The sequence below is a fragment of the Bos grunniens genome, chromosome 14, assembly GCF_055505025.1.
Source record: "Bos grunniens cultivar Pamir isolate PY7600 chromosome 14, Bosgru_T2T1.0, whole genome shotgun sequence".
Classification (NCBI taxonomy): domain Eukaryota; kingdom Metazoa; phylum Chordata; class Mammalia; order Artiodactyla; family Bovidae; genus Bos; species Bos grunniens.
In genome coordinates, this window is record NC_141178.1 from 41,725,373 (window position 1) to 41,738,588 (window position 13,216).

The window sequence follows — 13,216 nt, forward strand, 5'->3', positions numbered from 1 at the left end:
AAAGTTGACAAACCTTTAGCCAGACTAATCAAGTGAAAAAAAAGAGAGAAGAATCAAAACAACAAAATTAGAAATGAAAAAGGAGAGGTTACAGCAGACAATGCAGAAATACAAAGGGTTATAAGAGGCTATTATGAACAACTTATGGTAATAGAATAGATAACCTGGAAGAAATGGACAGATTCTTAGAAAAGTTCACTCTTCCAAGACTGAACCAGGAAGAAGTAGAAATTATGAACAACCCAATTACAAGCACTGAAATTGAAGCTGTGATCATAAATGTCCCAAAAAACAAAAGCCCAGGACCAGATGGCTTCACAGGAGAATTCTATTAAACATTTAGAGAAGAGCTAATGCGTATCCTTTTAAAACTCTTTCAAAAAATTACAGAGGGAAAAAAAAAAAATTACAGAGGAAGAAACACTTCCAAATTCATTCTACAAGGCCACCATCACCATGATACCAAAACCAGACAAAGACAACACACAAAAAGAAAACTACAGTCCAATATTACAGATGAATATAGATGCAAAAATCCTCAACAAAATTTTAGATAACAGAATTCAGTAACACATCAAAAAGCTCATACAAGATGATCAAGTTGGGTTTATTCTAGGGATGCAGGAATTCTTTCACATATATCGAAATCAATCAATGTGATACACCATATTAAGAAATTGAAAGATAAAAACCATATGATCATCTTGATGCAGAAAAAAGCTTTGACAAAATTCAGCACCTATTTATGATTAAAACTCCAGAAAATGGGCATAGAAGGAACCTACCTCAACACAGTAAATGCCATGTATGATAAGCCTTCAGCAAACATTATTTCAATATTGAAAAACTGAAAGCATTCCCCCCCTAAGATCAGGAACAAGACAAGGGTATCCACTTTCACCACTATTATTTAACATAGTTCTGGAAGTTTTAGCTAAAGCAATCAGAGAAGAAAAAGAAAGAAAAGGAATCCAGATTGGTAAAGAAGAAGTAAAGTTCTCACTGTTTGCAGATGACAGGATACTGTTCATAGAATACCCTAAAGATAGAAACAGAAAATTACTAGAGCTAATCAGTGAATTTAGCAAAGTTGCAGGATATAAAATCAATACACAGAAATCATTTGCATTTCTATATACTAACAATGAAAAATCAGAAAGAGAAATTAAGGAATCAATCCCATTCACCATTGCAACAAAAAGAATTGAATATCTAGGAATAAACTTACCTAAGGAGAAGAAAGAACTCTACACAGAAAATTATAAGACACTAATGAAAGAAATCAAAGATGTCATAAACAGATGGAAAGCTACTCCATGTTCCTGGGTAGGAAGAATCAATATTGTGAAAATGACTATGCTACCAAATGCAATAGACAGATTCAATGCCATCCCTATCAAATTACCAATGGCATTCTTGACAGAACTAGAACAAAAAATTTCACAATTCATATGGAAACACAAAAAACCCGGAATAGCCAAAGCAGTCTTGAAAAAGAAGAATGGAGCTGGAGGAATCAAGCTTCCTGACTTCAGGTTATGCTACAAAGTTACAGTCATTAAGGCAGTATGGTACTGGCACAAAAACAGAAATATAGACCAATGGAACAAGATAGAAAGCCCAGAACTAAACCCATGAATTTATGGGTACCTTATCTTTGACAAAGGAATCAAGAATATACAATGGGGCAAAGACAGCCTGTATAGTAAATGGTGCTGGGAAAACTGGACAGCTACATGTAAAAGAATGAAATTAGGACACTTCCTCACACTATACACAAAGATAAACTCAAAACGAATTAAAGACCTAAATATAAGACCAGAAACAGTAAAACTCTTAGAGGAAAACATAGGCAGAACACTCGATAACATAAATCAAAGCAAGAGCCTCTATGACCCACCTCCTAGAGTTACGGAAATAAAAACGAATGTAAACAAGTGGGACATGATTAAAGTTAAAAGCTTTTGCACAACAAAGGAAGCTCTAAGCAACATGAAAAGACAACCCTCAGAGTGGGAGAAAATAATAGCAAATGAAACAACCGACAAAGAATTGATTTCCAAAATATACAAGCAGCTCATACAACTCAAAGCCAGAAAAATAAAAACCCAAACAGAAAGTGGGAAAAAAACCTAAACAGACATTTCTCCAAAGAAGACATACAGATGGCTAACAAACACATGAAAATATGCTCAACATTGCTCATTATTAGAGAAATGCAAATCAAAACTACAACGAGATATCATCTCATACCCAGTCAGAATGGCTGTCATCAAAAAATCTACAAACAATAAATGCTGGAAAGGGTGTGAAGAAAAAGGAACACTCTTGCACTGTTGATGGGAATGTAAATTGATACAGACACTATGGAAGACAGTATGGAGATTCCTTAAAAAACTAGGGATAAAACCACCATATGATCCAGCAATCCCACTCCTAGGCATATACCCTGAGGAAACCAAAATTGAAAGAGACACATGTATCCCATTGTTCATTGCAGCACTGTTTACAATAGTTAGTACATAGAAGCAACCTAGATGTCCATTGACAGATGAATGGATAAAGAAGCTGTGATATACATACACAATGAAATATTACTCAGCCATTAAAAGGAATGCATTTGAGTCAGTTCTAATGAGGTGGATGAACCTAGAACCTATTATACAGAGTGAAGTGAATCAGAAAGAGAAAGATAAATACTGTATTCTAACACATATATATGGAATCTAGAAAAATGGTACTGAAACATTTATTTACATGGCAGCAATTGAGAAATAGACATAGAGAATAGACTTACGGACATGTGGAGAGGGGAGGAGAGGGTGAGATGTATGGGAAGAGTAACATGGAAACTTACCTTTACATATTTTACCATATGTAAAATGGATAGCCAATGGGAATTTGCTATATGGCTCCAGAAATTCAAACAGGGCCTCTGTATAAACCTAGAGGGGTGGGATGGGGAGGGAGATGATAGGGAGGTTCAAAAGGGAGGTGACATATATATACCTATGGCTGATTCATGTTGACATTTGACAGAAAACAACAAGATTCTGTAAGGCAATTATCCTTCAATAAAAAATAAATTAATTAAAAAATAAAAGCCTGAGATATTTACTTTAATTCCCATGTTTTCTCCTAAATAATCTTGGCATACTAATCATTGCACCTATATTTTTAAATTAAGAAAAAGCCATTAGTTTTACCTTAAAGTACTTTAAATTCACTGCTGGTATAGTTTACACTTATGTAGTGATTACAACCAAAAGAAAATAAATAGAAACCAATGTCATATAATTCTCTATTCACCTAAATTAAAGAAAGATATTGGCATAACTTTGTGTTTCCATAATCTTCATATACTCTTCAATCACAGCATTAGCACATGACCTCCTAAAAGTCCATCTAACCCTCTCCTCCCTAGTCCCTTCCATCTCACCCTCTCCTCCCCTCTCCACATGTCCATAAGTCTATTCTCTATGTCTGTTTCTTCATTGCTGCCCTGTAAATAAATGTTTCAGTACCATTTTTCTAGATTCCATATATATGTGTTAGAATACAGTATTTATCTTTCTCTTTCTGATTCACTACACTCTGTATAATAGGTTCTAGGTTCATCCACCTCATTAGAACTGACTCAAATGCATTCCCATGGGAGACCTGGGTTCATTCCTTGGGTTGGGAAGATCCCCTGGAGAAAGAAATGACAACCCACTCCAGTACTCTTGCCTGGAGAATTCCATGCCTAGAGGAGCCTGGTGGGGCTACAGTCCATGGGGTCTCAAAGAACTGGACACAATTGAGTGACTTTCACTTTTTCTAAATTATGTCCATAATGTGGCTTACAAATATTTTTTAATTTTTCTGTAATTTAAAAAAAAAATCATCAAGAAGGCTATAAAGAAATTATTCTATTGATAAGAGTTTTTATTCTTCATTTAAATTCCTCACTATTAAAAATAAAACTGTAAATGATAATTTGTATGTAAAAATATTTTTTACATACTTCCTAAATATAAACAGTGATAAACCAATACTGTTCAAATCATGTAAGATATGCCATCATAAGCCTGATAAAATGCCTTATTAAAAACAATTTCAATTTTTGCACTTACATTTTCATGAACATTTAAAAGTTTGTCACCTCATCTATTCAATGACAATAAAATCCAAGAAATAAATTTAATTAATAGTTTCTGATATTTATATTTATATTATGCAGCTTAATAAGAGCTATATTTTTCCATCAACATCTTTTCATCTTTTATTAATGACTCTTTAGAGGAGACACTAATCTGAATTGCAATATCCTGAAACATGTTAGTATTTACTGTTACAAATTTTGAAATTGCAAAGACATAGAAATCAACTCATCAACTCATAAGGCTGCTACCTTTATCCATTTTTTGTTGTTGTTTCGTTTTGTTTTTGGAATAAATTGTGGAAAGGTTAGTTAACTAGCAGTTGAAACAGCAGTAATTTTCTCTGTAGGCAAGGAAGCAAGAACCCAAGTTGAGTGCTGTGGGTGGAGATAGAGAAAATAGCAAAGCTTTTGGCATTTTTAGAATTAAAAAAAAAAAATGCCTCAGTGCCTGAAGAGTTTAAAGTTAATAGTTTGATTTACCATTAAAATAGTTGTCCAAATGCTGAACCTGTGGGGAATGGTAGGTTAAAGTCTAAGCCAAAAACCCTTGAAAAGCAGAGCAGGTTTTGTAACATTCTCAAAATGCTGAGAATGGAGCTTTAAAGTTCAAGTCACACTGGTAGAGGGGCTTTGGTGAAAACAATAGGCATTCAACTGAATTCCCTGGAGATTTATGCCTCAAAAATAAGGCAAACAAAAGGTACCATACCTACAGCATGGTCCAGTTTTGAATCAAGGCAATCTTGGATTTGATTAAGCTGATAGCTCCCACGTGTATCTGCCTTCTAGAGGAAAAGATGTCTTCTCTCAGGAGAAAGTTAATATTACTGGGAGCTACACTCTTTAATGGAGAAGGCAATGGCACCCCACTCCAGTACTCTTGCTTGGAAAATCCCATGGACGGAGGAGCCTGGTGGGCTGCAGACCATGGGGTCGCGAAGAGTCGGACACGACTGAGTGACTTCACTTTCACTTTTCCCTTTCATGCATTGGAGAAGGAAATGGCAACTCACTCCAGTGTTCTTGACTGGAGAATCCCAGGGATGGGGAGCCTGGTGGGCTGCCGTCTATGCGGTAGCACAGAGTCGGACACGACTGAAGCGACTTAGCAGCAGCAGCAGCACACTCTTAAAAATAAATAAATACATAAAATATATGCCATTAAGTGAAAATTGCAAGTCATTTGCAAGTCTTATCATTCAATACAAATGACAAAAAAAAAGATGAGACCAAATGACCAAAGACTAAAGGACATAATAAGAGATGAAGTTATTGGGGTTATCTGAAAGGATTTTAAAATAATAATTCATATATTCAAAAATAGCTGTAATGAGACAGAAAAAAAATGTTTTAATGGAAATTTTCATCAAATTAGAGGAATCTATAAAATAACCCTAAAACTTAAAATCAGACTAAGAAATTTGAAACCTCAGTATATCTGTTTAAGAGCAATTAGAGTAAAACAGAAGTCAGGATTGATAGATTTGAAGATGGGTCAATAAAAATATGCAAACTGAAAATAAAGAGAAAAAATAAAAAGTACAGATGGGAACATAATACCTATAAATGGTTCAGTCAATTATTCTAGCTTGCATGTTGATGATGTCTCAGAAAGTGAGGAAGGAGAATGAACAAAATCAGTATTTGAAAAGTTGATCTAAGATTTTTCAATACTGAGAAAAGGTATATAGTCATAGATAAGCAAGATAAATACAAAGAACATCATATCTACCAAAGTCAAATTATGAAAAATAAAGACAAAATAAGAAAAAAGGTCAAAGAAAAATGAGAAATAATAAGACAGAGATTTGACCTCTCACCAAAAATGATGGAAGCTTGGAAAAAAAAAAAAAAAAAGATCTATTTAAAGTATTGAATCAAACAACTACCAATATAGTATTATATATCCAGAGAAAGTAGTTTTAAAATTAGGGCAAAATAAAGTGTTCAGATAAATCACAGCTAAGAGAAATTACCAGTAGTTCTTTTTTAAAAGAAATAGCAAAAGAAAGTCTTTGGGCCAAACAACAATGTTCTCTAAGGAAAATACTACACTCTGTGAGGCATCATAAACATTAACTATACAAAACAATAATCATACTACCTCCTAGAATTTCAAATATATGAGAAAACAAAAAGCAAAACCAAACAAACAAAGAACTGTGTTCTCAGTAATGCAAAACACAAAATGGAAGTTAGCAAAGTTAAAGAATTTTTGGCAAAGCAATAAAAACGATATTTTGAAAGCTCCATGAGTTGCAAATGCATGTTTTAATATTTAGGATAAACATTAAGGTAATAATAAAGAATTAGGTAATGAACTTGTTAGTAGAGGAAAGCAAAAATGTTATATTATCTTGTGTTACACAAATGAAGGCAAGGAACAAGATAAGAAATAGAGTAAAGTAGATGGGAAAAACAAAACAAATTGTAGAATGACTGATATAAATGATCATTGGTAAATGGATTAAATGCTCCAAATAAAAGACAAACATTGTCATAATAGATAAAGTAAAACCCAACAATTTAATGCTTATAAAAGACATGTTAATTATAAAGGTACAAATTGAGTGAGTGACAAGATGGAAAAAAACATCAAACACTAGTAAACAGAACATTTAGAGTCATTTCAGAAAAAGAAAACTTAGAAAAAGGCAGAATATAGATAAAAAAGGACATTTCATAATGATTTATAATTCTCCATGAAGAGATCAAAAATTTAAATTTGTATACTTTCAATGGCATATACATGATCATTTCAAGCTAAGCTCAAAACCTGGAGTATAATAATTATTCAATAAATGGTACCTGATTTTGAAATTCACTGATAAAAGATGGTCATTATTACTCTGTTAGCCCACATTTCGTTTTATTCATGTATCTGCTCATTTATTTATTCACCAGATAGTAACTGATTGTATACCAACTCCCAAGTGCTGTGCACTGGGTGGACAACAGACATGAATTTTGTATTCACATAAATTACAGTCAGAGCAGGAGATGGATGTTTAAAAAACACAGATGAATTAAATATCATGAACTCTATCATTTATAGGCAAATATTATAAAAGAAAATATTGGCAAATATCTATTAACCCTATCATGTAAAGTCTCATTGTAAAGTCAGGTATGTTGCAGTTGGCCAATTATAATTATTGTGATATTTAAAATTTATTAACATTTTTCAATGTTCAATAAACAGCACAATTTTTACACAGACTTTTTTTTCTTGTTTACATACTAATTGTAAATATATCACAAAGCTCCCATTACATTCCATGTATATAAAATATGGGAACACAGAAATATTCTCCAGTAGAACTTCCACAGGGTGTGTTTACATTTAATTAATGACATTAACAATAATTTAAAATTCAGAATTCTGAAGTTTTTCTAATTTAATATATGGTAAAATTGATCATTTTAAGTATTTATATGGTTGTTTTGATTTTTTTTAATGAATTTGCTCACCCTATCAAAAAGCAGATATGAATCAAAAGGTTCACCTTTCCTTTTCTATGGAAAGAAAGGGAAGGATTGAAAAGTCATTTTTGTAATTTCTAAACTGTGATATTATGCAGTTTATTTTTTAATATCTAAAATTTTGTCAGGATGTGAAACAAAAAATCTCGAACAAACCCCACACAAAAGAAATGTGTGCTCTAGCAGTGCACAAAATACTACTGAAAGTTACACAATTCTTGGCTTGCAAACCAAACCATTATTTATTTTTCTTTTAATTTAAAAAGACTCTATGGTGAAGATTTAAATTATTTTTATATATGCTTTTATCACAAATGTGTTTTTCCTTTGCAAAACAAACCACAAGTGAAAATTGGTCATTTTCTTTTGTGTCTGTCTCTTCTGTTTGATATAGGCTTCCCTGGAGGCTCAGATGGTAAAGAATCTGCCTGCAATGCAAGAGACCTGGGTTCGATCACTGGGTCAGGAAGATCCCCTGGAGAATGGAATGGAAACCCACTCCAGTATATTTCTGCCTGGAGAATTCTTTGAACAGAAGAGGCTAGCAGGCTACAGTCCATGGGATCACAAAGAGTTGGACACGACTGAGTGACTTTCACACATACCCATCAGGAAAGGAATTGTTTTGTCTGCTTGATTTCCTGTCATAATTCTCAAGGATTTTAAAAGGTACCTGGCACACTGCCATATCAATAGATATTTGTCAGTAACAAAATGAGTGAACGAATAATGGAATATTAAACATATAATAATTTATTTTGATACCACATAAATATAAATATATGTATTTGAAAATTACAGTCCAAAACCATAGTATGAATGAAAAGAGACCTATGAGGAAAGTAACAGATTCAGAAATATTTGTGGTTCTAAGTGAATGGTGACTATTATGTCTGGTTTCTTAAAAATAGAGTGCACTATTTATATAAGGAAACATAATATAAACAAAACACCCTACATAACCATGAAGAATGCTATTTTAAGAGCCTATCTGTTACTCATGTATATGTTTTTGTTCTTTATTTGAATAGTGTATTATAGTTTCTTTCATGGATGTCATCAACACTGCATATACATATATATGAATGCATGTATATATACATATATATATATATACATGTATTGTATGTGTGTGTGTGTATATATATAGAATTAGCTCTGGTGGCTCAGAGGTTAAAGCGCCTGCCTCCAATGCGGGAGATCTGGGTTCAATCCCTGGGTCGGGAAGATCCCCTGAGAAGGAAATGGCAACCCACTCCAGTATTCTTGCCTGGAGAATCCCAGGACAGAGAAGCCTGGTAGGCTACAGTCCACAGGGTCGCAAAGAGTCGGACACAACTGAGCGACTTCACTGTGTATATATATATATATATATATATATGCAGATAAACAGATACAACAGTACTTATATCAGTAACATCTGTGAGAGGAAAATTTTGTGATTGAGCTGCTTTTAAGAATATATATGATTTCTCTGAATTTACAGGAAAAAAATCAGTCTCCACACACCACCAGTAAGATTTTTCACTGTTGTTCAAAAACATGGAATTCATCTGCACCTAGCAGTTGGACTATAAAGAAAGCTGAGCACCAAAGAATTGATGGTTTTGAACTGTGGTGTTGGAGAAGACTCTTGAGAGTCCCTTGGACAGCAAGGAGATCCAACCAGTCCATCCTAAAGGAGATCAGTCCTGAATATTCATTGGAAGGATTGATGTTGAACATGAAACTCCAATACTTTGGCCACCTGATGTGAAGAACTGATTCACTGGAAAAGACGCTGATGCTGGGAAAGATTGAAGGTAGGAGGAGAAGCAGACGACAGAAGATGAAAGGTTGGATGGCATCACTGACGTGATGGACATGAGTTTGAGTAGGGTCCAGGAGTTGGTGATGGACGGGAAGCCTGGTGTGCTGCAGTCCATGGGATCACAAAGAGTCGGACACAACTGAGGGACTGACCTGAATGGAACTGAACTGAAAATAATATTATAGAGGATTCAAAGTAAAGATTATCTTGTCAATTATTGCCTGAGAGTTTTCTTTGTAAAAGTTATTGTGAATTTTAGTTTTCTAATTTTCCATTTTGTATACTGCAATACACAGAAAACCACACTATATAGAATAGTACAGTACAAAGAACAAACACGTTTTATTATCACGGCAATGGCACCCTACTCCAGTACTCTTGCCTGGAAAATCCCATGGACAGAGGAGCCTGGTAGGCTACAGTCCATGGGGTTGCTAAGAGTTGGACACGACTGAGCAACTTCACTTTCACTTTTCACTTTCATGCATTAGAGAAGGAAATGGCAACCCATTCCAGTGTTCTTGCCTGGAGAATCCCAGGGATGGAGGAGCCTGATGGGCTGCCGTCTATGGGGTCACACAGAGTTGGACACGACTGAAGTGACTTAGCAGCAGCAGCAGCAACAAGTTTTACTGTAGCTTTATTAATATTGTCTTAATCTCCAAATATAAAGAAAGAAGTATGATATTGTATCATGATCATAGGAATATTTTTATGGTTAATCTTATTTTTTCTTAGAGGAAATCCAATATATTTTGCCAAAAAATTTCCTGGTGTAATAGTGAAAAAGAAAAAAAGAAACCTAACACATTAAAATAAGACAGAAGCAGGAAACCTTGCAATAGATTGAATGAGTATTTCTATTTCTGGGAAACTTAGACGTGTTCTGTGGGGACAACAATCTGAGGTATGGCATATATTTGGTTTAAGGAATGATTTCTGTCTGTCTGAGTCAACACTTATTGGATGTCCACTCATGCAGAACACTGTGCTAGATGCTGAGAATATGCAGAGGGGCAGAAGACCTGCTCCCTGCCCTTCGACGAGCTTACTAATAATTGGATCATTGTTTTCAACCACTGAACAGGGAGAAAACCAAGACTAATGAAGAAAATACATTTTTTCCAAAATCCTATTAAATCTTATAGTGTTATGAGTCAAGTATAGTATAACTGAATAAAATGTTGGCCTTGACATTAGAGGTCCTAGATTTAAAATTCTAACCTGCAGCTTATCAGTTAAGTGACCTCAGCAGAGTTAAAACATATCTCTGAATTCTTCTGCTCACTTGTAAAATAATCACATTGAGACTGTATTTCTGATGTATGAAAGTTTCCAGTAACATTCTGGTAGAACATGTTAGCAACTTATTTTAATAAATGTTTAGTGCTTGCATGTTTAGTATATTATCAATGAATCTAGAATTATAATAAATTAGATCAAATTTCACAAGAGAGAACTTGACAAGATGAGCTTGAACAGTTTTGCTTTCTGTAATCTTTTGGTTGATGATTTGGTTGGGAAGGAAGATTTGTCTATCCTACTAAATGTTGCAGAAAGGTTTTCTTGTGCTAAGCAGAAGAAGTAATTAGGCAAGTTGCTAATTAAAGATTTGGTGTCTAGAGAGAAGAAACAGAAGATCAAAACTTCAACCATGTGCACCAAGCTCAAATATACAGATTCTTCCAAAAGTTTAATCTCTCAAAACCTCCTAATTCCAATACATGATGGGAGTATTGTTAAATTGGGCTTCCTTAGTGGCTCAGTGGTAAAGAATCCACCTGCCAATGCAGGAGATATGGGTTCAATTCGTGGGTCAGGAAGATCCCCTGGAGAAGGAAATGGCAACCCACTTCAGTGTTCTTGCCTGAGAAATTCCATGGACAGAGGAGCCTGGACATGACTTAATGACTAAACAACAACAACATTGCTAAATTTGGTATCACTGTGATGATTTTCTACAGAATAAAATGACATTGCAACAAAACTTTAATTCATAATTTTAACCTGGAGAAAAGGGGATATTACTTTGTATTTAGCTTCTGCATCTGAAAAATTTGCGCTAACTTGTATCTCATTGACTATAGTGTTTCATGGATGTTAATTTAATTACTACTCATAGTGATATTTTAGTAGTTAAACTTAATAGAGCAGTAAGTTGAAGCCTAAATTGTTCAAAATCTCTGTTTATACATCTGGACAAAATATTCTAACTATTTAGCCCAAGATCCAGTGAAAGGAGCAAATTAAGTTTAAAGCCAAAGTAAGTGCTTAAATCATTCAACCACTTATTATTAGATGACAAATATCACACATCATATGGAGACAATAATCTTGACCTATCTCAGGAAATTGTGAGGACAAGTCTAAAACATATAACCACATGCTTATACAATATGAAGCAGCTATGCTGCCATATGTATATATCCAGTGCTATGTATCTGTATATATATATGCATATATATCCAGTACTATGTATCTGTGAAACCTTCAATTTCCAAGTCTACACTTCCTGGACTCTGAGATGATTGGCCTAAAATGTAGGCTCAGACTCAGAAAATAGTACAGCAGTGTAGGGTAGCGCAATTAGGTTGTAAAAGTGGAACCATGTTCCGAATAGGAAGCAGATGCATTCTCTGAGAAAAACAAAAAGAATGTGAACTCTTGTCAGCAGCAAATTAATCAATCTCTTTCTTCTTTACAGGGGCTATGTTAAAACTATATCTAAAATAGTTAACAGAATACTAAATTTAGGAGACTGCAAGTTTAAAGAGAATAGTTCTAGACAATTCTAAGAGAACCAGATTTTTCTTTTTTCTAATGAGGTAATAATATTGCAAATATGATGCTGCTGAGTTGTGGAGGAAAAACCTTTGTTTTCTTGAGAGCTGATACTAGTCAATAACCAAAAAACCCTTATTTAGGGGTTGCCAAAGGCTACTTTATATCCGTTTAAGTAAGGGCAATATCCTTTAAATACATTAATCTGTTTAATCTTGTATCCATCATGGCTCCATGCAGAGGTTAATGGTGGAGTTTTGCTGTTAGAAAATGTATAACATGTTGTATCTTATGAAAAAGAACCTTTATTTCTAGTTTGATAATGTCTACCAGTAATTGAGAATCATGACTATGTCAAGCACAGTGCATGCCCCCTATAAAATTGTCTATTTTCCTGTAACATCCCTATGAGGAAAATATTATCTCCAAGTTAAAGCTGAAAATACTGAATCCTAAAAGTAAAGTAATTGAGGAACATCCCTGGTGGTGCAATGGTTAAGACTCTGAGTTTCCACTGCAGGGGATGCAGTTTCAGTTGGAAAACTAAGATCCCAGATGTGTTGTGGGACATGGCCAAAATAAATAAATAAATAAAGTAATTGGTTCAAACTGGTTATAGCTTAAAAGGATTCGAATTCAGGTGTATCTGAACTCTATTATCCATTATGAGATGCTGCTCTAGTCTTGGAGGTCTCATTCTATTATTTTTAAAGAAAAAAAATAATTCATTCAACACATTAAAATATTTTTTTAATTTTATAAAATTTATTTTTAATTGAAGGATAATTACTTTACAATGTTGGTTTTATTTCTGTGAAATATTTTTTATAAACCAAGCTGAATTTTGTGTGACATTAACCATACATGTTGCTTACAATTATTTCCAGTAAAAATCTTTGAAGAATCACTCCTGTATTACTATTGAAATGAATGTATTTGTTCACCTTATATCAACTTCCTCTGTGAGCAATTGAGGACTCTGTTCCTTTATCTGCAAC

The 13,216-nt window shown here is 34.0% G+C and overlaps 1 long non-coding RNA gene across 3 annotated transcripts in view; it reads right to left on the minus strand.

The window, feature by feature from the left end:
- Window positions 1-13,216, minus strand: part of LOC147359326 (uncharacterized) — a 90,136-nt gene that overhangs the window by 60,622 nt on the left and 16,298 nt on the right. The window contains exon 3 of one of the 3 annotated variants that reach the window (XR_015140248.1): window positions 2,858-2,945. The exons of the other annotated variants lie outside the window; for them this stretch is intronic. This is a non-coding gene — a long non-coding RNA (uncharacterized LOC147359326). Of the gene's footprint in view, window positions 1-2,857; window positions 2,946-13,216 lie in introns of those variants that run through there. 3 annotated transcript variants of the gene reach the window in all.